The sequence below is a fragment of the Antechinus flavipes genome, chromosome 4 (genome assembly GCF_016432865.1).
Source record: "Antechinus flavipes isolate AdamAnt ecotype Samford, QLD, Australia chromosome 4, AdamAnt_v2, whole genome shotgun sequence".
Taxonomy (NCBI): domain Eukaryota; kingdom Metazoa; phylum Chordata; class Mammalia; order Dasyuromorphia; family Dasyuridae; genus Antechinus; species Antechinus flavipes.
The window spans coordinates 82,837,637-82,862,855 of NC_067401.1; the positions used below are offsets into that span (position 1 = coordinate 82,837,637).

Genomic DNA, 25,219 nt, shown 5'->3' on the forward strand with positions numbered 1-25,219 from the left:
CAAAACATATCCATATTAGCTATGTAGTAAAAAAAAAAAAGCAAGAAAAAAAGTGGTAAAGATTTGCTGCAGTTTGCACTCAGAGTTGAAAACAGGGATGCTTTTTAGCAGAGATAAGGAGGGAGTGCTTTCCAAGCAAGGAAGTCAGTGACAAAGGCAGTAGTTACTATGTCAAAACTTTACCTATGGAATTAAGGCCTTTGGGTGCATCTAATGATGACAATAATAGTAATAAACAAATAGCATTTACATAGTGCTTTCAGGTTTACAAAGCACTTTATAAATATCATTTCCTTTTATCTTCACAACAACTTTGAGAGAGATTCTATTATTACTCTGATATTACACATGAGGTTAACTGGTTTGCCTATCCATGGTCATACAACTAGAATCTAAGGCAGATCTTCCTAATTCCAGGTTCACCATCCTATCTACTATTTCACCTACTTGCCCATGTATATAAAATGGTGTAGTAGAATAGAATCAAATTAGAAGAATCTTTACAATTTGTAAAACTATTTTCTTGTTCCTTTGTTATCCATAGCTTTCTTCTTACCATTTCTGAGGCATTTTGTAACAATGGCCTTCACTCTGTCCCCTTTAAAACCTCAGAAGTTACTTGTGCTATTGGGGAGCAGGCAAAAAGGAAGAAGAGGGAAGGAAGAAGTTGCTTTTTGGGAGTATCCTATAAATTGAGATGGTAGTAGTTAGAAGCCAGTAGAATGTGTCATCTGTCTGAATCATGGACTAGCTGGCACATAATTGTCACAGTTCAGGAGGATTTGGTACATCAGTTCTTCATCTTCAGGCCTTAGGGACTAGTATTTAACATTGACCAAGCCTTGGTTTCTACCCACATCATTATGATTAAAGGCCCTGAAAGGAAAAGTGATGTTTTCCTTTATCTACTGTTACATATTCTAATCTATAAATAAATTTATACATGTCATTGGCAACTCAGAAGTTGCCAAAAACATTTCATTTCCTTATAGTTTTTGTCTAAATCAGAAAATATGTTGAATGCAGATCAGTACTGAACTAAGATCATATATCCACAGCTAGAAGTCCATTGAGTACAACCCCAAGTTTTTTTAATATTAATAGCTTTTTATTTTTCAAAATATATGCAAATATAATTTTCAACATTCATCTTTACAAAACCCTTATGTTCCAAATTTTTCTCCCTTTCCTCCCCATTCCTCCTTTCCCTAGACAGCAAGCAATCCAATATAGGTTAAACATGTGCAATTCTTCTAAACATATTTCCATATTTGTAATGATAGGGAAAAAATATGATCAAAAAGAAAAAAAAAGAAGAAAACAAACAAATAAACAATGATCAAAGGTGAACTATGCTTAGTATATATCACATTTAGTCTCTATAGTTCTCTCTCTGGTTGCAACTGGCTCTATCACAAGTTTCTTGGAATTAGCCTGAATCTTCAATGTTGAAAAGATCCAAGTCCATCAGAGTTGATCATCACATAATCTTGTAACTGTGTAGAATGTTCTTTTGTTTCTACTCACTTCACTTAGAATCAGTTCATGTAAGTCTTTCCAGGCCTTTCTGAAATCATCCTGCTGATCGTTTCTTACAGAACAATAATATTCCATAATATTCATATACCATGACTTATTCAGCCATTCTCCAATTGATGGGCATCCACTCAGTTTCCAGTTCCTGGCCACTCCAAAAAGAGCTGCTTCAAACATTTTTTCACATGTGGATCTTTTCCCTCCTTTAAGATCTCTTTGTGATAAAGATCCAATAGAGACACTGCTGGATCAAAGGGTATGCAAAGTTTGATGACCCTTTGGGCATAGTTCCAGATTGCCCTCCAGAATGGTTGGATCATTTCACAACTCCACCAGCAATATATTGATGTCTCAGTTTTTCCACATCTCCTCCAACATTTGTCATTATCTTTTCCTGTCATTTTAGCCAGTCAGAGGTATGAAGTCAATCCCAGGTTTTAAAGATGAGAACTCAATCCCAGAAAAATTAAAGTAGTTTAGCTAAGGATAAACAACAAATTTTATTTTATTTTAACAACAATTTTATCAACAAATCATAAGAGGCAGAGCTGGGATTTGAACCTATATCCTTCAATTCCAGAATTGCCACTCTTTCTGCTGTACCATCTAGCCTCCTTAATTTCAGGATGGGACTAAAAAGCTCTTCATTCAGCTTTAGAATAATGTTGAAATCACATCCAGTGGGCTAATTGATTGAAATTCTTTTCGTTTTCTAGGGTCCTGACTGATATGCTTGCTCCTTCCAAACTATGACAATTAATCAATTCACAAGCAGTTATTAAGCCCTTAATATATGCCACTGACCTTTTCTGGTCTTATACTAGATTGCTCCAGTGTACATTCAGATATAATAGGGTTTCTGGTGTCTAGTCTATATAACCACCAACTCTTTTTTCCTTTTTTTATTTTTTTCTTTCTTTTTTTCCACCTGCTGAAGTAAAATATATGGGGGATAAAATCATGCCCCTAAGGAGCATTTCTGTTGTTAATGGTGAATAAAAGCGACTGGTTCTTTTTTCTCCAGGGAATATGACTCAATATACTAGAATTCAAGGCATAAGAAACCAAACTATAGTTACATACTTAATATTCATAAAATACTTTAATGTTTAAGGTGTCTTGTGAGTTTTAAGTATTAAGAATAAATTGACATATTTCAGAAATTAGCATTTTATGGTGCCTTGTCTAGAATGTTTTATACTCTTATCATTCATATTAACAATATTTGCTGATCTCAAGAATTGTATTCTGCATGCAGGGTTTAAATAATTTAGATATGAAATTCTGTGGGAAAGACACAATGCGAACAAAAGATAAATTTTCTAAATTTTGAATGCATAAGAAAAGCTTAGTTCGATTTAGCTATGTACTATTCAGTTTCTGAATAGAGAAAATAATGAAGCTTTTGTCCTCTGGAAATCTTGGACAATTTATTTTCTCTTGTTTCAGTCAGCATGAATGAAGCTTTCCTTTATTAGAAGTATGGTCAGGTTTTTATCACCCTTTAAGCCTTGGACAACATGAAGTTGTGTCCCAGAGGTAAAATAAATTTCTAAAGCAAGGGGAAAAAACCTACCTTATGCTACTACTACAAATAGTGCCTTTTGACCACTAATAGTAAGACCAATTAACCGTCTTAACCCTTGTTTCTTACAACAATTTTTCTAATTCTTGTCTATTTTAAGGATGGTAAAGGGCAATAGATGTTATGGGACATTCTTGTTTTTCCTCTTCAGTCTAGTTTCTGTTCTAACACATATTCTTGCCTTTGTTCATTTGTGCATTATATTACCATTATATCCACCACTGATTAGATCCCACGATGCTTAACCTGGGATTTTGGAAACATTTCAGGGGATCCATGAACATGGATTTAAAAAAAATAGATCTTTATTTTCACTAATCTCAAACTGAAACATAACATTTCCTTATTTCCTTAGTTATTTAAAAACATCATTTTGAGAAAAGATATTACAATTCATTGGGCTGTAAAAGGATCTGTAATAAAAATTTCAGAAATCCTAAATTAAATCCTTATTGGAGTATCTCTGGTTTAATGCTGGATACCACACTTAAATGGAGGGAGTGAGAGACTGAAAGAGTTCATAGCACTTCTAAGAAATGATGGAAAGCTGAGATTACTTAGCCTGGAGAAAAGAAAGCTGAGGGGGTGAGCTAATATTTATCTTCCAATGTGCTATATATCTACATATGACATATTGCCTTATAAGAAATGTACCTTATTTTCTAAGCTCTGAGGAAGGAGGAAAAACTGGCTTAATATGTGAGACATCCATAAAAGAAAGTAAGGCATCAATTTCCCATATCCCATCTTTCTTTTTGACTCTACTTTCCTCTTCAAGCTCCCACCATCTCTCCCCCAGGCTATCTGCAACTCCTAACCCTTTTGACATTCCTAACCCTCTATCCACCTGTCTCATTTAATTTTGTTTCCCTAGATTCCTGTTTCTTTCCCCTAAGTGGGACCTCTCACTTCTTCTCTTCCAATCTCCAGGACTTTGGCTTCTGTCACAATGCTACTCTGCTTGTTATTTGTTATATAAAAGTAAAGGAGAAATCCAGTCAGCAGGCTGGTGCTTAATGAATGTGGTGGTTTTTGATTCTCTGAAAGAAAGAAGCAAGAGTTTCTTGAGCTGGGAAGAATTGTTTTATAGTTTACCCCAGCAGGAGAATAGGGTGTAGGAAGGGTGATGTTTGGAGACAAAGGTTGAGGGCTGGCAGCAATGGCAGTGTTTGATCTCTCTCGGTCCATTCTATGTTTATAATTTATCTAGTATAATTCTTTTATTAGCAAATATATATATATATATATATATATATATATATATATATATATTAGTGTATTCTGCTCTTTGTACATCAAAGATAGTGGGCATTGTATATGTTCTTGATTTGGTATGTAATCTTTGTTTATAAAAATGATAATACTGCACATTTCTTTGTATACAGAAATGATAGTGAATGAATCCTATTTATGCATAATACATATATTTATATTCATAAATATAATATATAATCATTTATATATATATAATCATAAACATTTATGTGCAATATATACGCTTATTTACATATTGAAGAAAATAGCATTTGTATATGCAGTTGATAGTATTAATTTATTGGTAAAACATGTGCTTTTGTATTATCTGACAGCAATGATGAGTGGGCCAAATTGACTTATGTTCTCTTGCTGTGTAAAGAAGATGATTAGCCAGGTTGAAAAGTGATAGATGTGGCTGTGTGGTAGGAGTGTCTTTGTGCAAAGCTAACTGGATCTGATAGGAAACATATATAGGGTTTTGGCCTCATAAACTAATTATGAGTATTTAAAATAATAAATTCACCTATATACTAAGAGGTAAAAGAGATTCCACTATTTCTTGTGCCAGACCATCTCATCTTTACCATCAAAATCTTCAAATATAATAAAAAGAACAATACAATCCTAATAACTAGCATTTACATAGTACTTTAAGGCTTGAACAGCATTTTGTAAATATTATTTTACTTTATCTGCACAATAATTTTGAGAGATAGGTGAAGGACCAATCTAGATAAATATTGAAAAGACTCATGTCCATGAACCTGGTTAGTAGTTGATGGATTCTTTGGACAAAGCAAACCTGGGCAAGTCACTTAACTCTGCCTCAGTCTCCTTGTCTATAAACTGAGCTGGAGAAGGAAATGGCAAACAACTCCAATTTCTCTGCTAAGAATGACCCAAATTGGGTCATGAAGAGTTGGAAAAGCTTGAAAAAGTACTGAACTTAGTCTTAGTTTAAGAGTTTGCCTCATCAGAGTAGCCTCTAGATATTTACCATATCTATATGTAATGGGCTGAGGCTTGAGTTGATGCACTGAGGTCCCAAGCACATGAGGCTAAATAGTAATTGGACCATACTCTATTAATAGATAAGCTTGGAGAGAGAATGGCCCCCACCCACTCTTTGTGCAAGTCCTGATGTGTTGTATAGGAAATGACGATTTTGGTGGGTGGAGGCAGGGGAGTGGAGAAGGATACAAACAGAAAGGTTGTCGCAATGGCAATCCCAAAAGTCTCTCCTTCCCCTTCCTTCTCCACTCCCCTGCCTCCACCCACCAAAATCGTCATTTCCTATACAACACATCAGGACTTGCACAAAGAGTGGGTGGGGGCCATTCTCTCTCCAAGCTTATCTATTAATAGAGTATGGTCCAATTACTATTTAGCCTCATGTGCTTGGGACCTCAGTGCATCAACTCAAGCCTCAGCCCATTACATCTATAGGCCTTGATTTCACATAGATGGGTCTTTTTTATGTCTGTAGGCAATCAGGAAACTATATTATTTGACCAGAGATTATATCAAAGGAAGTTTAGCTTAAGCTTTATTAGTCCTTTGGGCCAGTTAGGTCTTGGAAAAGCATTATCACCTGTCAAGAAAAAAAAATTAGCTGGCAGAGGGAAGGCAAATCTCTGGTAGATGGTGAGCATATATTACCATCTTATAGAATTGGAAGAATTTTTAAAAAACATTTTCTCTTTTTTAAACTCTGAAATAAATGTATTATATTTTTGTTTTAATATCATTTCCCCCCACTCGGTTATTTCCTATTTAAAAAAATAAATGACTTGCCCCTGATCATGATACTTAAAAATGTCAAAGCTAGGATCTGAATCCTGATCTTTCCTGGCTTTATGTCCAAAACACCATCATGTGACTATATAATAATATTTGCTCTGTTACTTTCTTTCTTCATATCTTTTGGGAATCTGTGAGCCATTCTTCTATTTAATTGCAACTTTTTTGTATGTTGAATATAGGCCAAAAATCATTATCGACTTTTTCCAGTTCTTCTAGTAGTGTATGTCATTAGGCAAAGGACTGCCATTTAGTCAACCAACAATTAATATTTATAGATATCCTAAAACCTCATGATACTTAGCTCTCTCTATTCTCATTTCTGTTACTCTATCCCTACCATTTTGAAAGTGAAAGACAACCGCCTAGAATTGGAAGTGACTTTGTACTTTTATCAAATTTATGGTTGCTTTGTCCAAAGAATCTATCAACTAATAACCAGCTTCATGGTCATGAGTCTTTTTAAATATTTATCTAGATTGAGTTTTAGACAATTATCTCTTGCTTGGATTGCACCTACCTCTCAAAATTATTGTGCAGATAAAGTGAAATAATATTTGTAAAATGCTTTTCAAGCCTTAAAGCACTATATAAATGCTAGTTATTAGTATTGCTTTGTTCTTTTTATTATATATTATTTGAAGATTTTCCAGCTTGATTAGAAATGACTAGAGCTTCCTTTCTATTACCATAAAATTGAGAATCACCTGAGCCATACAATAAGACTTTCAAATAACCTTTTCTGATCCCCTCCCTCATATTTCATGGATCTAGAACACAAGATCTGTAACTCTCTACTGCTTGTATGGTATAGTGTTACATTTTAATTCCTTTAATATGTAATTTCTAGAAACTCCAGTAAGACTTTTTGTGGGGTACATTCAATATCCCTTTTCCTACATATGTGTGTGTATGTATTTCTACATGTATATATATGTATGTATGGGGCGAGCATGTCATTGTAGGGATACTAGAAAAAGCATGATTCTATTTTTGTTTTTGGCACTACTATGAGGTCTGAGTACTGTGGAAGATGGATGCGCTCTGTTAGAGGTGTGCAGGAGCCAATTCTCGGCTTGTAGTGCCCATTGTTAGATTTTGAGTGTGACCATTTGCACCTCAGAAATCTCTACACACCATGGCTTGATTTATTGTTTTGTTGATGGTTTAGACTTATGAAAATATTCATAATGTAGATTAAATATAAAAGTTTGTATGAATGCATTTTCCTTCCAAAGAGCCCAGTTATTAAACATTTACCAGGATAGTCCTGTTTTGTTCTAAAAACATTTCTTAAGCTTAGCAGGAGAATGAAATCATCACCTGACTGGAGGCCTGCAAGCTAACAATAATGGTAACAACAATAAGAATGATTGACATGCTTTAAGATTTTCCAAGTACTTTACATCTGTTACCTCTTTTGAGTCTCATATCATCCATGGGCTAGGTCTACTTAAGATGTTGTTGGTATATTTGTTCAATTGTGTCTCCCTCTTCATGACTCCATTTGGGGTTTTCTTGGCAAAAGTACTGGTGTGTTTTGCCATTTTCTTTTCTAATCCATTTTACAGATGAGGACATGGAGGCAAACAGATTGAAATGACTTGCATAGTTAGTAAATATCTAAGACCATATTTGCACTAAAAAAGATGAGGCCTGGGACTTTATCAACTGCACCAACCTAGCCCACTTAAATTGTACTTAAATTGTAACTATAGCTTCTGAATTCAGTGAGGAAGAGAAACACTTTCATTTCAGAGGGAGAATAGCTTTTCTGCTAATCAATCAATAGGTGTTTATGGCAGAAAATGTTTTAAAAACACTTCATTGATTTATTTTTAATCTACTTATTTTTAACCTAATATTGAATAGTAAAAATTTACTGACGTAAAAGACATTTTTGCTAGGTGCTTGCAGGTATAAAGAGAAAACATGAAGTAGTCTTTGCCTTCAAGGATTTTATATTCTATATAGATCCTTTTTAGGTATAAGAATGAACTGGACAGAAAAGTTCTCTGACAAGAGAGAGAGTATATCCAATAATATTTTAGAGAAAGTACTATGTAGGGAATGTAGTGGAAAGAACACTGGGCAGGTACCCAGGAGGCTGGAGTTGTACTTTTGGCTTTGATACAAGATTATGTAATTAGTCAGTGGCAATTTCCTAGGATTAGGTGGTTTTAAGATTTTTTTTTTTAACAACTTTGTCTATTCCCTTCACTCTTTTTAAGGTTTAAAAATTGAATTTATGGGTTACTAATAATTGTGGAGTTGTAAACTGATCCAACCATTTGGAATTATGTCCAAAGAACAATCAAACTGTACATGTCCTTTGATCTAGCAGTGTCTCTACTGGGTCTGTATCCCAAAGAGATCATAAAAGAGGGGAAGGACCCATATGTGGAAAAATGTTTGTCACAGCTCTTTTTGTGGTAGTAAAGAATTGGAAATTAAAGGGTGCCCATCAATTGGGTATTACCTGAACTGATATATGAAAGTAATTATAATAAATAACAAACAGTCAGATTTCAGAAAAACCTGAAAAGTCTTAGATGAATTGATGCTGAGTGAAGTGAGCAGACCAGGAGAACATTGTACACAGTAATAGCAGTATTTTGAGATGATCAACAATGACAGACTTGGCTATCTTCAGCAATATAGTGATCTAAGACAATCCAAAAGCTCCAAAAGAGTCATGAAGGAAAATGAAGATCCACACCAGAAAAAAACTATGGAATATGAATGCAGATTAAAGCATACTATTATTGTGTGTGTGTGTGTGTGTGTGTGTGTGTGTGGTGTCCTTTTGTTTTTTTACTTCTTTCACAACAGGACTAATGTGGAAATATGTTTCCATGATTGTACATGTATAACCTTTGCTTGCTGTCTTGGGGAGGGGATATGGGAAAGAAGGAGGGAGAAAAAGTTTAAAACTCAAAATCTTATAAAATTGAATGTTGAAAACCATCTTTACATGTAATTGGAAAAAATAAAATACTATTTATAAAAAAGCAAAGTTTATTTCCTGAGAAATGCTATTTCCACATAGTGTTTATTGGCATATATTATGTTGCAGGTATCCTGCCATAATTACCTTAGCAGAGAAACTATACAGGGGATATAGCAAGGTGGATTTTAATGTATTGGCATAAAAAAAGGAAATGTTAATATTTTAAAAGCGAGAATACAAATTTGCCATTTTAAACATTATGTTAATGCTTTTTGGTATATTTGTGTAATGGCATTAAGATAATATTCTCATTCCCTCTAAGGAGAAATTTCTTTAGTAATTTATTGCCACTTAGATTTTTTTTAAGTCAAGTTTGATCAACTGCAGATTTCCATTCCCTAAGGACTGCCAGAAATGTACTGCAAAACAAATAGATTGCTTCTCCCCCACCCCCAAATGGGTCTGCTGTCCTGGAAAGGACTAGTTATATTTTTTTTCTCATTTCTAGAAAAACTTCTTATCAATTTTAAGATGGATTGGGAGATGATATTTTGAGTATTTCTTTAACTTGTCTTCATCTTTCACAAGTAGAAAAATAAAAATATTTAAGACCAATATTGGGGCAACTGGATGAAGCTGTGACTAGAGCACCAGCCCTGGAGTCAGGGAGGTTCAAATCCAGCCTCAGACACTAAACAATTTCTTACCTGTGTGACTCTGGGCAAGTCACAAGCCCAATTGCCTCACAAATATAAAACAAAACAAAAAAAGACCCCATTATTTTATAAGCAAAACTTTTAAAATAGAAATTGTGGATTTCCTTTCCTGGGTTGATGCAATTAGCACAATGTCATCCATAAAGAGGAGCATCGCAGGACAGCAACACGTTTAGGAGATTCTCATCTGTTTAGACTCTGTATCTTTAATGATAGTATCAATTCTTTTGGCCAGAATACTTCTGCTTTATGCCTTGCTTGATATTGATAATCAGATCATTGGAAAAATGTATAAAGTGAATTTATATTATAGACTAAAAGGGAGGCAAAGTAGAAAAACAAGAAACAAGTATAAACATATGTGTGTGTGTGTGTGTGTGTATCTATATCTGTATCTATCTATCTATCTATCTATGTTAAGAGTGTGCTAAGTAAGTTTTTTTTTTAACACCCCTGTAAGGTAGGTGCTATTATTATTCTTATTTTTACACTTGAGGAAGCTAAGGCAAATAAGATGAAATCATGTCCTGCTCAGAAAGTTATCAAACTGTGCATACCCCTTGACCCAGCAGTGTTTCTACTGGGATTATATCCTAAAGAAATCTTAAAGGAGGGAAAGAGACCCACATGTGCAAAAATGTTTGTGGCAGATCTTTTGTAATGGTTAGAAACTGGAAACTGAGTGGCTGCCCATCAATTGGAGAATGGCTAAATAAATTGTGGTATATGAATATTATGGAATATTATTGTTCTGTAAGAAACGGACAGCAGAATAATTTCAGAGAGGCCTAAGGAGATTTACATGAACTGATGCTAAGTGAAATGAGCAGAACCAGGAGGATATTATACACAATAACAAGACTATACAATAATTAATTCTGATGGATGTGGCTCTCTTCAACAATGAAATGAACCAAACCAATTTCAATTGTTCAGTGATGAAGAAAGCCATCTATACCTAGAGAGAGGACCATAGGAACTGAGTGTGCACCACAGCATATCATTCTCACTCTTTCTGTTGTTGTTTGCTTGCATTTTGTTTTCTTTCCCAGTTTTTTTTCTTCTTGATCCGATTTTTCTTGTGCAGAAAAATAACTATATAAATATGTATACATATATTGTATTTAACATATATTTTAACATATTTAACATGTATTGGATTACCTGCCATCTAGGGGAGGGGATGGGGGAAGAAGAGGATAATTTGGAACAAAAGGCTTTGCAAGGATCAATGTTGAAAAATTACCCATGCATATGATTTGTAAATAAAAATCTTTAATTAAAAAAAAAAAGATGAAGTCATGTCCTAGGGTCTCATAAATCCTAAGTGTCCAAAATGAAATTTGAACTTAAGTTTTCCTGATTCCAGTCTGGCTTTGTCCACTGAGCCACCCAGCTGCCCCATGAATGGACTGGTGTTGCCTATAGCTGCCATAGCTCTTTGTCAGGTGTTTGTAGGCTAAGGCACTTTCCATTACAAAATGTTTGATATGCTCTTAAAGAAGCACATCCTATTCTTTTAAAATATGCTCACAGTCCAAATTTTATAACTTATCTTAGAGAATCAGGATTCTCAATTCTGTCATCTATGAACAGCAAGGCAGAATAGTAGAAAGAATGCTGGACCTGGAGTTAACAAGTCCCGAGTTTGAGTCCTGCCTCAGTTACATGCAAGCTTTGTAATTCTGGGCAAGTCACTTAACCTCTATTTACCTCAGTTTTCTCCTCTGAAAAATCTGGATAATAACAGCATTTACTTCACAAGATGATTTTGAGGGTCACCTGAGGTGTGATATGTTGCTCTGCAAACCTTAAAGTACTATTCTAGCAATAATTCTGGTCATTGCTATTTTCTCAACCACTACAAAAGAATAAAAACATTGGAGGTTGCATATCATATGTTCTCTCAAAAACTATTTAGAATAAAACTGCTATTAGACAGCTATGACATTTGTTTAGTCATTTTCAGTTATGCTCAATTCTTCATGATCCCTTTTGGGATTTTCTTGGCAAAGACACTGAAGTGATTTGCTGTTTTCTTCTCCAGCTCATTTTATAGATGAGGAAACTGAGGCAAACAGGGAAAAGTGACTTCTCCAGGGTCACACAGCTAGGAAGTGCTTGAGGCCAAATTGGAATTCAGAAAGTTGAGTCTTCCTGATTCCAAACTCAGTACTCTGTTCCTTGTACCATCTAGCTGTCCCAAACTAGAATTAGGGTTCTCACTAATTTATTTAAATGTGTCCTGGTAAATATTTTTAAACCTTCATGATACTACAATGTTATGTAATGAATAAAATTTTCTTTTGAAAAATCAATCTCTTTGTTTTTTTCTGATGTTCCTATGAATGGTGAATTATCAAAGTTGTTCTTAGAAAGACACTTGGGATTTCTTGGAAAGCTAAAGGGATGTGGGGACCAGACTTTGGTAGTGAAGGGAAAAAACTCATGTAGTTTAAGGAAGAGTTTGATAGGATCAAGAAAAAGTATGTTTATTTTAAGATAAAGGGTGTGGCTACAGGCAATAGAGAAGGAAAACTGAAGATTCAGGAGAGAGGATGAGATATCCAAAAAAAAAAACCAAAGGAAGATCAGCAAACAAATTTCTTAGCATCTCTTGTGCTTTTTCTCTGATTCACATTCTGATATTCCAATTGAGCCATTTAAGGGATCCTCTAAGCCAAATAGGGTCAATAGAGAATTCACACTTGCTCTGTAGAGAGGATCTGTGGCTGGTTGGCTGCAGTATACCTCTGATATGTTCTTTGTCATGTTATAACTCTTAGAATGTCTCACTATCTAACTAGATTCTTATCTGTGACCTGCTCTTCATTTCTGCCATCTTAACTTGTCTGCAATTCTGGTGACTACCTTATTTTCTCTTATCTGCCTCACTGGCTTTCCAGGATCCATTTCATCTTCTCTTTCCCATATTGGTTGAATTTCTCTGAGCTCTGACTCTGAAATTCCTCATTGTGCAGCTGATCATTGAAACTCATCACTACTGGGGTCCTTGTCATTTTCATTGTAGTTGTTGCTGTCGTTGTTGTCATCGTTGTCATCATCATCATCATCATCATCATCATCATCATCATCATCTCTATAGGTCTTTTAGAATCCCCAGCTCAGTTAAAACTCTGCTTCCTACATAGGGACTTTCCTAATCCCCAAAATGCTAGTATTCTCCATTACCCCTTATTATCTTTTCTATATATACCAAGTATATAATTTATTGATACGTCTTTGTTATTTTCCCAGTTAGAATGTATCAACTTATCAATCACTTTTTCAGTGTTACTATGTGTGCTAGTCTCTGAAGATCCAAAGTACAGATAAAGAAAGAATCTCTAGCTCAACAAATTTAATTTTGATGAAGGATATATAAAATATTTATAGCATTAATAAAATGTTAATAAATTAAGGAAGAGTTTGATAGGATCAAGGGAAGGTATGTTTGTTTTAGATAAAGGCTGTGATTAGAGGCAACAGAAAGGAAGAAACTGAAGATGCAGGAGAGACGATGAAGATGTTATCAGATAAGAACAAAAAAGATCAGCAAACAAATTTCTTAACATCTCTTTGCTTTTTATGTAATAAATAATAATAAATAACCACTTATATTCTCCGATCTCCTCTGGGGCACTGACATCTGGGAGAAGCTAGGAAGGGCTTGGTGTAGAAAGCAAGATAACTGGCAATGGCTTGGGATGCAGTGAATGAACTTGGCCTTTCTAAATTAATGAGCAAGTCAGGAAGCACTTGTGATGTCATTAAGTCTTTGAAGATGTAGGATAAACAATAACAAAAAAAATGGTGCTTAAATAGCATCTTAAAGAAGACTCTATGAAGGAGGGATGAATTTGTAGTCAAAGACAATAACCAATGCAAAGGCATAAAGGGAGAGGATGAAAGCTCACTGATGAAAAGGACAGTACCTGAAATATTCTAAATATTTAATCAATGTAGTTCAATTTATTGATTGTTCAATTGTTGGCCCTGGCAAAATCATTACTAGACCAGTGAAAACTGTAGTGCTCCTATCTTCTCTGCTGAGTTTTAGGGAATCTTTTCCGTCATGGAGCTTGATTATACATATAACAGTGAGATTTTACTCTGATGTATTTGTTTAAAGTGTTTATTTAATGTTGCTGAACTGACTGGAGATAACTCATAAGTTGAAACAGTACAAAATAAAATACTTAAGAAGAAAACAGAATAGAAACTACTTACAAGATGACACTACAAGGTAGCTAATATAAGTATATTACATTAATTGGACAAATCAGACTCTAGATTATGGTAAAATGTTATTGGAAAAAAGGAATACTTCATTTATTATATTCTGTCATCAGGGAATCAGATGATTTAATTACAAATTCTTCAGTTTACATATTCCTTTTTTTGAGTGCTCAAATGAATCTTTGATCTTACTCAAGTGAATAGTTCCTCCCATGATAGAAATTACAGCCTACCTCTAGGTGCTCTTCCTATAGCTTTCTTATCAACATCTTTCTTTTCCTTTTGGTCAAAAGGGGGTCCACCTACAATTCTAGGAGCCATCCTTGCTTTTCCAAGTTGAGATCATCAGGACACTGATAAACAGGGTTATTTTGAGGCTTCAATGTAAAGAAAGAATGTAAAATACTTGGCAAATGTTAAAGCAGTACATAAAAACCTGTTGTTGTTGTTCATGTTGGTAACCTCCACTCAGAGTGCCTTCAGTCTGGTAATAACTTCATTCCCTGAACCTTCTATTGAATGCTTGTTGAGATCAAGCATTGTTTATAGAGCAATACAAGGTTGTAGTGATTAAATATTTAACTACTAGACCCCCTGGGAAAGGGGAAGGAAATACTCACTGTACACTTTAAAATTTAATCTTCATTATTAACATTTAAAAAAATCTAGACAATCAAAAAACCAATAGATCAAACCCTGATTTGTAGGGATTTCTGAAGCAAATGTGCTCACATTGAAAATTAAACAGGGAGCTGCTGGTCCAAGACACCCCAGCTTGTATAGCACATGGGCTAACTGACTCTCAGCTCTTCAACCAATGCTTTATCAAACATATATTTCTTTAATGATGGAAATGTAGCATGGTACAAAAGGGAAAAAAAAAAAAAACAACTATGGTGGTTCTGGAGTCAAATGATCCAGGCGCCAATCCTGTTCTGCTGCTTATAACCTGTGCGACTGATTAAATAACCACACCTTTATGGGTCTTAGTTTTCTTATCTATAAACTAAGTATTTTGGCATAGGCAATCTTTTAGAGTCTTTCCAGCTTGAAATTTATGATCATATGACATCTTTTATTCATAGTTCATTGTTTATAATATGGTGTAGCTTGCTCCTATCTACCATGGGCATCTCTATCACACTCTGGAAGATACTGAGTTTTAATTCTTTGGAGATTGTAGTGTTTAATGTAAGAATACTTTCATTTTCTGATAAGAGAAAGTACATAAATTCATCCCTGGAACAAAATTTTTCTTCTAACTTTCTAATCATCCCCCTACTTTACACAGCCAACCAACAAAGCATGATATTCCAACCAATATCCCAAACTCTATTCTGAATCCTTACTGCCAATCTAATTAAACTTACCTGAATTGGCGGCCAGCCCGTAGAACAACTATTTATTATTATTGGTCAACTACTAGGGTTAAAAACCTGTAGTCAGTCAGTCAATAAGCATTTTATTAAGCACTTCTCAATGTGAGCTGTTGTGCTATGAACTGTTATTATTTGTCCATTGCTCTGAAGGAGTACCAGTGACGATATGAGTGTGCCATCTTGACTTGCATATTAACTGGATTTACAAAGAAAGGCAAACAAACAAAAAAATCCACACACACAAAAATCTCCTCTCTCAAGTAGTTTCTATTCTAATGGGAAGAGACAATATAAAAGTAACTGTGAACACAGAAATATATGAAGTCATTGGAAAACCTTGGATCAGATTAAACAGAAGCCCTAGAGGAAATCATGATCATTACTTTGAAATTTTTATCTTAAAAGGAATGAATATAATTCTAAAAAATTATTCCTTGTGCCTAGTGATGTGGCACACTTGTTTGTATATTTAATATTTATATCAGAATTTTCCCAGAAGAGATATGATTTCGTTGTATGGCAGATTTTTGATTTAAAAAAATTCTCATTATGTTTATTTTTATGTTCAAGAAAACTCAGCAAAAAATGAATGTATGATTAAGATTTATCATACATCCATGTGTTATTCAGACATGTGCTTTTCTAGGTTTCTAGAAATTAGAACACTGTCAGTGGCCCAACCTTCTTTTCAGGAATACACATCGGCTACATTTCTTCAGTCTAAGTGAATGTGCTGTGCCTGACAAACAAGTGCAAGGCATTTTTATCCCAGTAACCCAAATCACCAATTTTAGATTAGTAGCTATTAGTATGACCTGTAGCATAGAATGTATCTTTTCATAGAGAAACACTCCAAGTGTAATGAGGAAAGTTTAGCTCTGTGCTCTTATAAATGTTAATTGCCTCTTTAACTTGCAACAGACAATTGCTTCCTTTAAAGCAAACAGAATGTTAGTGGTTGTAATTGCCTTTTAATATTATTGAAGATATACCAATCTGCTCTAATTTTGATTTCTGCAGATGAAACATTCAAGTAAACATTTTTAATATTTTAAAGCTAAAGCTTCTTGAATTAGACAAATTTGCAGCTTGTTATTCTGCTCTAATTTAAAGAAAAATAACTTCAGCTAATAAATCAAGCAGTGAAACATACAAAATATTAGTTGAAATTTGAAATTAAAGCAAAATTCAGTGTGTTAAAAATTGCTTTACTTTTGAATTTAAGCAATCTATAAATAAATTTCATGAGAATGTATGTATTTAGGGAATCCAATTAATTGAGAATAAGGGCATTTAAAAAAAAATGAATGGCCCTTCCTAGTTATCAACTCCAAACTATGCCATTTCTACTTTAGCCTTTAATCATACCTCCTTCTTACTGAAAATATGGAATAAATCTCCTTGGTTTTTGATAGATAAGTTTCCTTTTCTCCTATCCCATATAGATCAAAGCCTGCATTTTAGTTTCTAGCTACAATTTCTAAATTTCTCTACTTTCTTTCCACTTTAGGCTTTCCAGCTCCCTTTATGTTTTGTCTTTCATTAGAATACAAGCTTCCTGAAGGCAGGGATTGTCATGTATATTTTATATGCTCAGCACTTAGTAAAATAGTTGGCACATTGTAAACGTTTAAAATGCACTTAGTGTTTCAGTGATCTTGAAAGTGATCTAAAAATATAGTTAGAACCTTCAATTTTAACTGGGATCTTCTTTAGGCAGAGAGTACAAGAGTTTATTTGTTTTCTTTAATGTTGAGTATTGTAAACCTGTCAACTCCTCCATGCAGTCTTTACTGATTTTGTCAATTGGCAACCATTTCCCTCTTTCCCAAACTTCTGTGGCTCCAATTATGATTATACCTTTTACATCATGACTTTTCTCATCTCAATTTCAACATATTATGGAAATGGGAATTTTGGGGGGAGTTTTGTGGAAGCCACAGATAACATATGAAGTCCAGCAGACTATACTGAAAAAGTTCAGAAATAGAAATGCATAAAGAATATGTATAACATTGTATAATATCAACATATTTTATCTTTCAATGTCATAATAGTTCAGATTCATCTCTGATAGGAAAGGAGAGCCAAAAAATTTTGTGCAGATTTTCCAGATTGTGTGCCTTATGCTCTTGATCCCTACCATGTAGAAGGGATAATTGTGTACCATTCATGGTATTTATCATAAATTGATTCATATTATTTTTATATGTGTGTATTTTCTTTACCTTCCCCACCAGACTATAAGTTGTTGGAGAGCTGGAATCATGTAATATACAGATATTTAGATCCCTGTAGTATCTAGCACAATATCAAATGCTTAGTTGCAAAATATGGAACACCATGGTTTCTAAAATATGAAAAAAATAAGTACTATCCAGGGGACATTAGAAAGGCTTATGGTGATTCTGTGCAGCCTATAACATACTAAGAAGAACCCAGGAGAACCAGAATAAAGGATTACCAAAGAAATATTTAAACAAAGATGATGAACTAGTTATATAGCAGAAACAATGGATAACTTATAGACAGCTGATGTACTTTATTATTATCCTTATGGTGTTGAGAAACCTAAGAAGTCCTCTGGTACATTAGATGGACCCTAATGGGTAGGGTATGTATCAGTTATGATTTGCCTTGTTAGAATGTCTAGGAATAGGTAGAGGGACTAAGTCTGTGATTTCACTGGTAAAGGGAGCATCTCATGAAGGATTTCATCTACCAATGCAGGGCAATACCTTTTCTAAATGGTAGAGTTATGGAATCACCTAGAGGATCAAAATATTAAATTTCTTGTCTGAAGTTATAAAGTCAATTTGTGATCAGAGGCAAGACTTGAATCCAAGTCTTGGGTTCAAAGAAAATTATCTATACAATCTATCATTTGGGGATACCTGTACAAATAGACCTCATGTCCATTTGAGAATTTGAGAGTCTCTCTTTATGACATGATTTTAGAAAAAGTAATCAAGTTTTATTGATATATGCAGGAAAGACTAATTCTCATAAATACTTAATAAAATGTTCACTTGATAGGCGTTTTCCCCCCAGTGCCTACTGTGTACTGAATATATAGTTTAGGTACTTATATTTAAATCATCATTAAAAAGTTGCTGCATCCTATTTAAATCCATCAAATATCTTTCCATTATTTTCACACATAATTTTGATTTTTAGAAGATTGTGGTGTTCCAATATTGCAACTAGATAGTATTGGATCTTTGAGGGAATAATTAAAAGTACTACTATGCAGTTTCCTAAGTGCAAAGCATTTTTCTCTCTTCTGTTTAATTAGGGGCCCAGTTCAGTGTCCATCTGCCTCTTTTAGATATGTTAATTCAATGCACTGTTGTCTGAGCTAGCAGTGAGCTATTCTGGACAAAAGGAATTTTTGATCCATTTAATTTTTCTTGTATATATTGTTTAAGTGGATTTCATTATAGAGATCTTATAATATTTGAGGGTTTGATGTAATCAGAAAAATATAATCTACATCAATAGATAATTCTTTTTCTCTTTGGAAATTAAACAGGACATCGTTCATGATAGTGAGAAGGGGCCTTTGCCTATAAGAAGCTTACATTCTACTGGAATGGTGGGGAAGGACACACTTGCATATATAGAACATTTCATCTTGAGTGTCAGTTTATCATTTCTATTGTCAATATTCTTCCTTTTCTTTTTAGAATCCCTGTTCTATGCCTTACTTGGTGTTTATAATCAAAACATCATTGAAAAGTTAAATCTATGGTTGCATTCATCAAAGAATATTTTATGACCTTAATATAACTGTGAGAAACTCCTTGTTGAAAGAGAGCCTTTGAAGCTGAATTTTGCTTCACTGAATCAAATACTTTTTCCTAGCCAGCAAATACTAAAGTCTCCCATCAAGCTTTTTATAGAGTTATTTGCACCTCCATTATTTTCACTTTTTAAAAAATAAGGTAATCCTGTGTGTGATCTTCTATCATCATTCTCCATTGTATTTTTAAATTTTAAAAATTTATTTAAAACAAATACAAAATAAGAAAAAAACAAAATAGAAAAAAGAGAGAAGAAAAGGGAAAAAATACATTGTTATATGCCCAATAGAGCATTGGGGAGGACTCAAAATATATAACAATAAATTTCCATTTCAAGAAAGCATATATATATATATATATATATATATATTAGAAGACATTTGCTTCCTTGTAGGTTTTCTTTTGTTCTCTGCTGTGCATTTTTTACTTTATTCTTTTTTTTCTCTCCATTATATTTATAAGAGTATTCACATTCTAAACTAATTGGTTCCTATCTGTCTCTCTCCTTGACCTTCTCATTGTAGTAATTTTTTATTTCAGTTAAACTTTTATAGAAAGCAATCATAATCAAGGTCAATATCTTCACCTTCTTCCATTTGTCAGTTTTTGATATCAAAAGCTCATTCAATAGTTCAGGTAGAAGCTGTTACAGTTGTATGAAATGTCTTCTAATTTTTGTTCATTCTTCTAATTTTGTATTAATTTTGATGAGTACTGTAATTAGCTAATGGTCTACTTGTGTACAGGTAGCTTTACTGTGAGAGATATATTTTATATAAGTAATAGATCATTTCCTGGTATATATACAGAAGATAGTACTTTAAATTTTGGAAAATGGAATGGAAAACAAATGACAAGTGTACACGTTGTTCTTTTCATCCAAACAAAGATAGGACATAAGCAAATCCACTTTTCTTGCACCTAAATCTAAAGTATTTTAAATCCTATCTGTGGATTTCTTTAAAAAAAAAAAAGAAAGAAAGATACAGAGATGGATTGTAGAGATGTGTCTCTTTAATATTAAAAAGGCCTTTGGGCCCACAACAACATAATTACCACCTTGAAACCAGGAATGAAAAATCCCTATATGCTATTCAATTCTTTGCATATATTTATAGTAAATGGAGATCATTAGGTATGACATTTTTCTTTGTATTTAATTTGGTCCTCGGTAATTGCACTACCTTGGGATAGAAAAGCACATCTTTCTTTTAGGTAATATCTGCCTCAAAGTGTAGCATTCCACTTTCATAATACTCCATAAGAAAATGATCAAATATTTAGCTAAATGACAATAATATTTTTAGTTGAATCAGGATTATGAAATGTCAAAGATAATTGAAAAGAAGATTAAAAGTATGATTTTTTTTTTCCAATCTGGATTCAAATTCTTTTTCTGATATTTACTAGCTAGATGATCCTAGTCAAGTCAATTATCCTTTCAGAGTATCCTCATCTATAAAAATAAAAGGTTTAGGCTGCAAGATCTCCAAGATCTCTTCCAAATTTCTGATATTGTAGTATTATCCTAATAACTTTAAATTTTCCTTATTTAAATGCTTCTGATTAATTCACTTCAGTTCAGGAAACATTTGTTAAATGTCTTCTAGGTACCAGGTACTAGGCTAGGACTGAGGTTAAAGAGAGGAGGTAATAATAGCCCCAGCCAACAAGGAGTTTTTTAACAGTCTACTAAAATGGGGAAAAGAGGATGGTCATATAGAGAATTTTTCATCTTGAGAGCTAGGCTATCAATTCTGTAGACAATATTCTTCCTCTTCTCTTTTCTCCTTAGGACATTTTATTATCCTGGTTCTTTTGGAAATACTTATTAGAGTCTTTACTACTCTTTATTCTTTAAATATTCTTTAATATTTAAATATTCTTTAAATATCTTTCTAAAACTATGTAGGTCAGGAAACATGGTGAATAGAAAAACTGCTGGTTTTAATGACAGAAAACCTCAGTTCAAATTCCAAGTTTGCCATTTACTACCTGGGGCAAGTTGCTTTATCAGTTTACTCAGCTTTAAAGTGAATGGATAGAAAAAGATGGTCACTGTGGTCTTCCCCACAGTAAATGTTTGACAGCTTGTTCTTTGTGGGAGGGAATGGACACACACTTTTCAGTTTAATCGGAATTATTAACATTTTTTTTCCTATCACTTTTTTAAGCCACATTTGATACTCCAACCTACTACCATTTGTGTTGGGAACTCTGACATTATAGGGCTCTGATTGAGCAAGATGACTTGGTAGAGAGTATAGAGTGTTAGACTGTGAGCCAGAAAAATCTGGAATTAGCTTCAACTTCTCACTCTAGCTAAATGATCCTAGTCAAGTCATTTAACCTTTTTGAACTTTAGTTTCCATATCTGTAGGGACTTCCAAGATCCCTTCCTTCCAAAGACCTACTATTCAGTCTGGAAATGCTGTGTATAGGCTTTGGTCATATGGATGAGTTTATTCTTTTTCCTTTGTGGAGTTTTAAATGAGTTTTGTACCAGGTAGCATTTACCACAGTGGGAATTACCTAGGATTCCTCTGAATTCTATTTCACTTTTTTTTTTTTTGTACCTTGCCATTGGCCATCATCTTAGCATAATCTTATTGACAAAAAGAAGGATTTTCAAAAAAGAGCTTCTCAGGTTTTAGAGGACATTGTCTATTTTACCTTATTACCCAGAAAATCTTTTCAGGTACAGCAGACCTTATGTATGTTTGTGTGTGTAGATGTGTTTTTTTTAAAAAGAATTTTATTGATATCTTTTGTTTTTATTTTTATTTTATTTTATTTTTTATATCATCTATGTGACCCCAAAATGTTCTCCTAAGGACATTTATTATAATGATGAAAATCAAAAGAGGAGGGAATAGTTTAGTAAAACTAACCAATACATCAAAAACTTTTTGACATCGTGTGTGTGTTCTATAGCCATATTCTCCAGCTTCTTCAGAGATGGCAGGGAGATCTCAGGTTTAATGAGTGTTAAAGGGTACCTTTAGTCCTAGGAAGGTTACTGTATACAGATTCCCTCTCCCCTTCGATTATTTTCCTTCCCATATGTTGCTCATATTAGAGAGTTAATAAGATGGTGAAACCTACCATTGGAAGAAAACTTATTTTGGCCACTCACTATGAACTGCTCTATCTGGGACACTGAGCAATAAGAATTTTGTCTTTATAATTGGCGTGCTCCAATGTTTGAATAAATAATGGAATTTTTTTTTTTTTAGCTTGCCTTTCTTGATTTATTTCCCTTAAGACCCTATCTACTCTGGTTCATACATATGCTGCTTATCTCCTGGAATATAAGGAAATAGAATATTGTTGCATACCTTTTAATGGTGTGAGTATTTTAATGAAAAATTTAATTTCATTTCCCTATTCTAGTAATAAAGCCACCTTAATTTTTTTTATTGCTTTCCCTTTAGGGGTTCCAATTCAGGGAAGATACTTATATGAACATTATTACAAAGAGGAAGATTCTCGCAAGTGTGAGAAAATATGAAATGTAGCATTTAAAGTATTTCCTTTTCCTATGAGACTCAGAAGAATATCCCAGTTCCCCTCCCCTTTACCTTTTCCTTGTGGTCTTGAGCTATGTCATCTTTGGACAAAATAAGTTTGGGATTTGGTTTATTTAATGGAAACTGCCTTCCAGGGATGACAGGGATGGCATCTTAGAGATGATCGTGTCATGTCTCCAAACTAATGGAGGAATCTATAGAGAAATCCTCCAATCTCTGCTAAAATGATAGAGAGCTGACTACTTTACAAGGCCACCCAGTCAATCATTACTGATCAGCCCTAATTGTGAGAAAATTCCTTTTTATATTATATTTTCAGCTGAAATATGCCTTCCTGTAATTTCTACTCATTTCTGGGTTTGCCCTTTAGGGCCAAGCAAAATATATCAGTGTCTTCCATATAACAATTAAATTGGTCTTTGTGCCTGCCTTTTTAAATTTCTGTGTCACTTTCTTTAAATTACAATAACATCTAACTAAATTAACATTTTACTAATAAACATCTTATTAAATTTTCACTTGACTAGCACTAGTGTTTTAAATAGGGCTATAGGATTCCATTTACTTAATCAATAAACATTTAAGTACCTGTTATGTTCTAGGCACTGTGCTAAATGCTGGGAGCTATTTGCTTCTCTCAGACTGTTTATTCTTTTATTCTCTCTTCTTGGTTCCACTCTGAATCCTGACAACTTTTCTCTTGGGTTCAGTTTATCATTTTTTAAAATTGGAAAATTTAAATTTGCATTACTTAGTAGTTTAATGCATAAAAATAAGCCAAAACTGTATGAATAACTCATTTTAAGGAATTTATATTATACATTAAATGTGAAGTAAATTATTTAAGTGTTTTGAATCATCATGCTATTTGCTTTGCTCAATTTCTATGTTAAAATTCATTGATGCAGCAAATTGTAGGTGTGTGAGTTTACTATGCTCATTTCTGGTCTTTCCACAAGCCATCCTGAATCTGTACATTTGTAGTAAGCAAAAAGAACACTTCAGTCTTTATGGAACTGAGTTATTAAGAACAGATTGTTTTAGTGACAGACCATGGGAAGAAAGTCTAAAATGATTGAATCTGTCTTGGTTATGGTCTCAGTTTTAATCAGTTGTGAGCAGTGCATGATGCTTTAATGGCAGGATCATAAATACAAACAGCTATTTCAACAACCTCTGGCATTGTGGGATAAAGAAAGCTAATTCTGTCTTTTTAAAAAAATAGGATCTTAAAGTCACATTCTATTATGTTTATATCACATTGGGTTATCTGGAAACTGCTTTTGAAAGGTAATTTTCAAATAGCTATTATATGTGAACTTTTTGAATTAGGGTATGTTTCTGTAAGATTGCCCCCCAATACTTAATTCCATTCACAGACCCCACAATTATCCCAGTTTTCATGTTTACCAATTTTCAAGAAATGAGAATATTTTTTACCTTAGAAGCAGAATTTCTGACTGAGGTCCATTCAGTGATTAAGGTTAGATAAGAAATGAAACAAAGAATGTCTTCTTTTACCCATTTAAAAAAATTCAGTCCATGAGAGGAAAAGACCCTCAGAGTTTCTGCCTTAAACTGAAACAATTGCTATTTATATTTGCTCTGAGTCAATCAGGACCACACAATGACCAGTTGGGGTTTGGCCTGGAACTTATTGTTGGCCCATGAAAGCCAGGGTGAATTGGGTTTAAGGTTTGGTCCTTAGAAAGACATCTAGCTGGTAAACATCCCTTACAAGATTTACAAGATTTTTACAATTATGGGTACTGGGTGCTTACATTCTGAAAGAGCTATAACAATTCCTTGAAGTCCTATCCCTATTTATAGCCCAGTTAATCAATTTAAGTTCCATTCACATCTTTCCAGCCTATCCCCCTTTCAACTCCTAATCCTCTTAACATGCTTTGCCAATTCTTTTTTGAGACTTGGATCAACATACACACCTAGTTAGTTACTAGAAATATTCAAGTAGGAGAGAATCAAAGCTTCCTACTATTTCTGACATTTCTGCCACCATGCCATTGGGAAGATCCTTGTCCCTATTACAAATTGTGTAATAATGGCTTGTGTTCTAAGACAGGATGTAGACTAAAACATACATTTAGGAGAGATTTCCCAAGTTATTCTGACTGTATTTTCCACTCAGGAGAGATTTCTTTTTCATCTCTGTGATGGTTAAAATGCTCAAGAGATGTAGTTTCTATGTAATTAATCACTTGACTAATTAGGGTAACATACAATTAAAAAAAGGGTCAATGGCATTCCTGAATGCCAAAGATCCTTCATAGAACCCATTCAAGGCTTTATATATCCTTGTAAGAGTGGATGTTTCTGAGGGTGGCAATCAAGATTAAGAACTCCAATCTGGTTGGTTAGATTTCCGGGAGAAAGAGAAAATGAATATTATATATTGAGAGGTGG

The 25,219-nt window shown here is 33.8% G+C and overlaps 1 protein-coding gene and 1 pseudogene across 1 annotated transcript in view; one reads left to right on the forward strand and one right to left on the reverse strand.

The window, feature by feature from the left end:
* The window catches only part of LOC127559208 (40S ribosomal protein S15a-like), a 41,550-nt pseudogene extending 28,653 nt beyond the window's left edge, over positions 1–12,897 (reverse strand).
* Positions 1–25,219, forward strand: part of SMYD3 (SET and MYND domain containing 3) — a 1,009,300-nt gene that overhangs the window by 165,337 nt on the left and 818,744 nt on the right. The window lies entirely within an intron of this gene.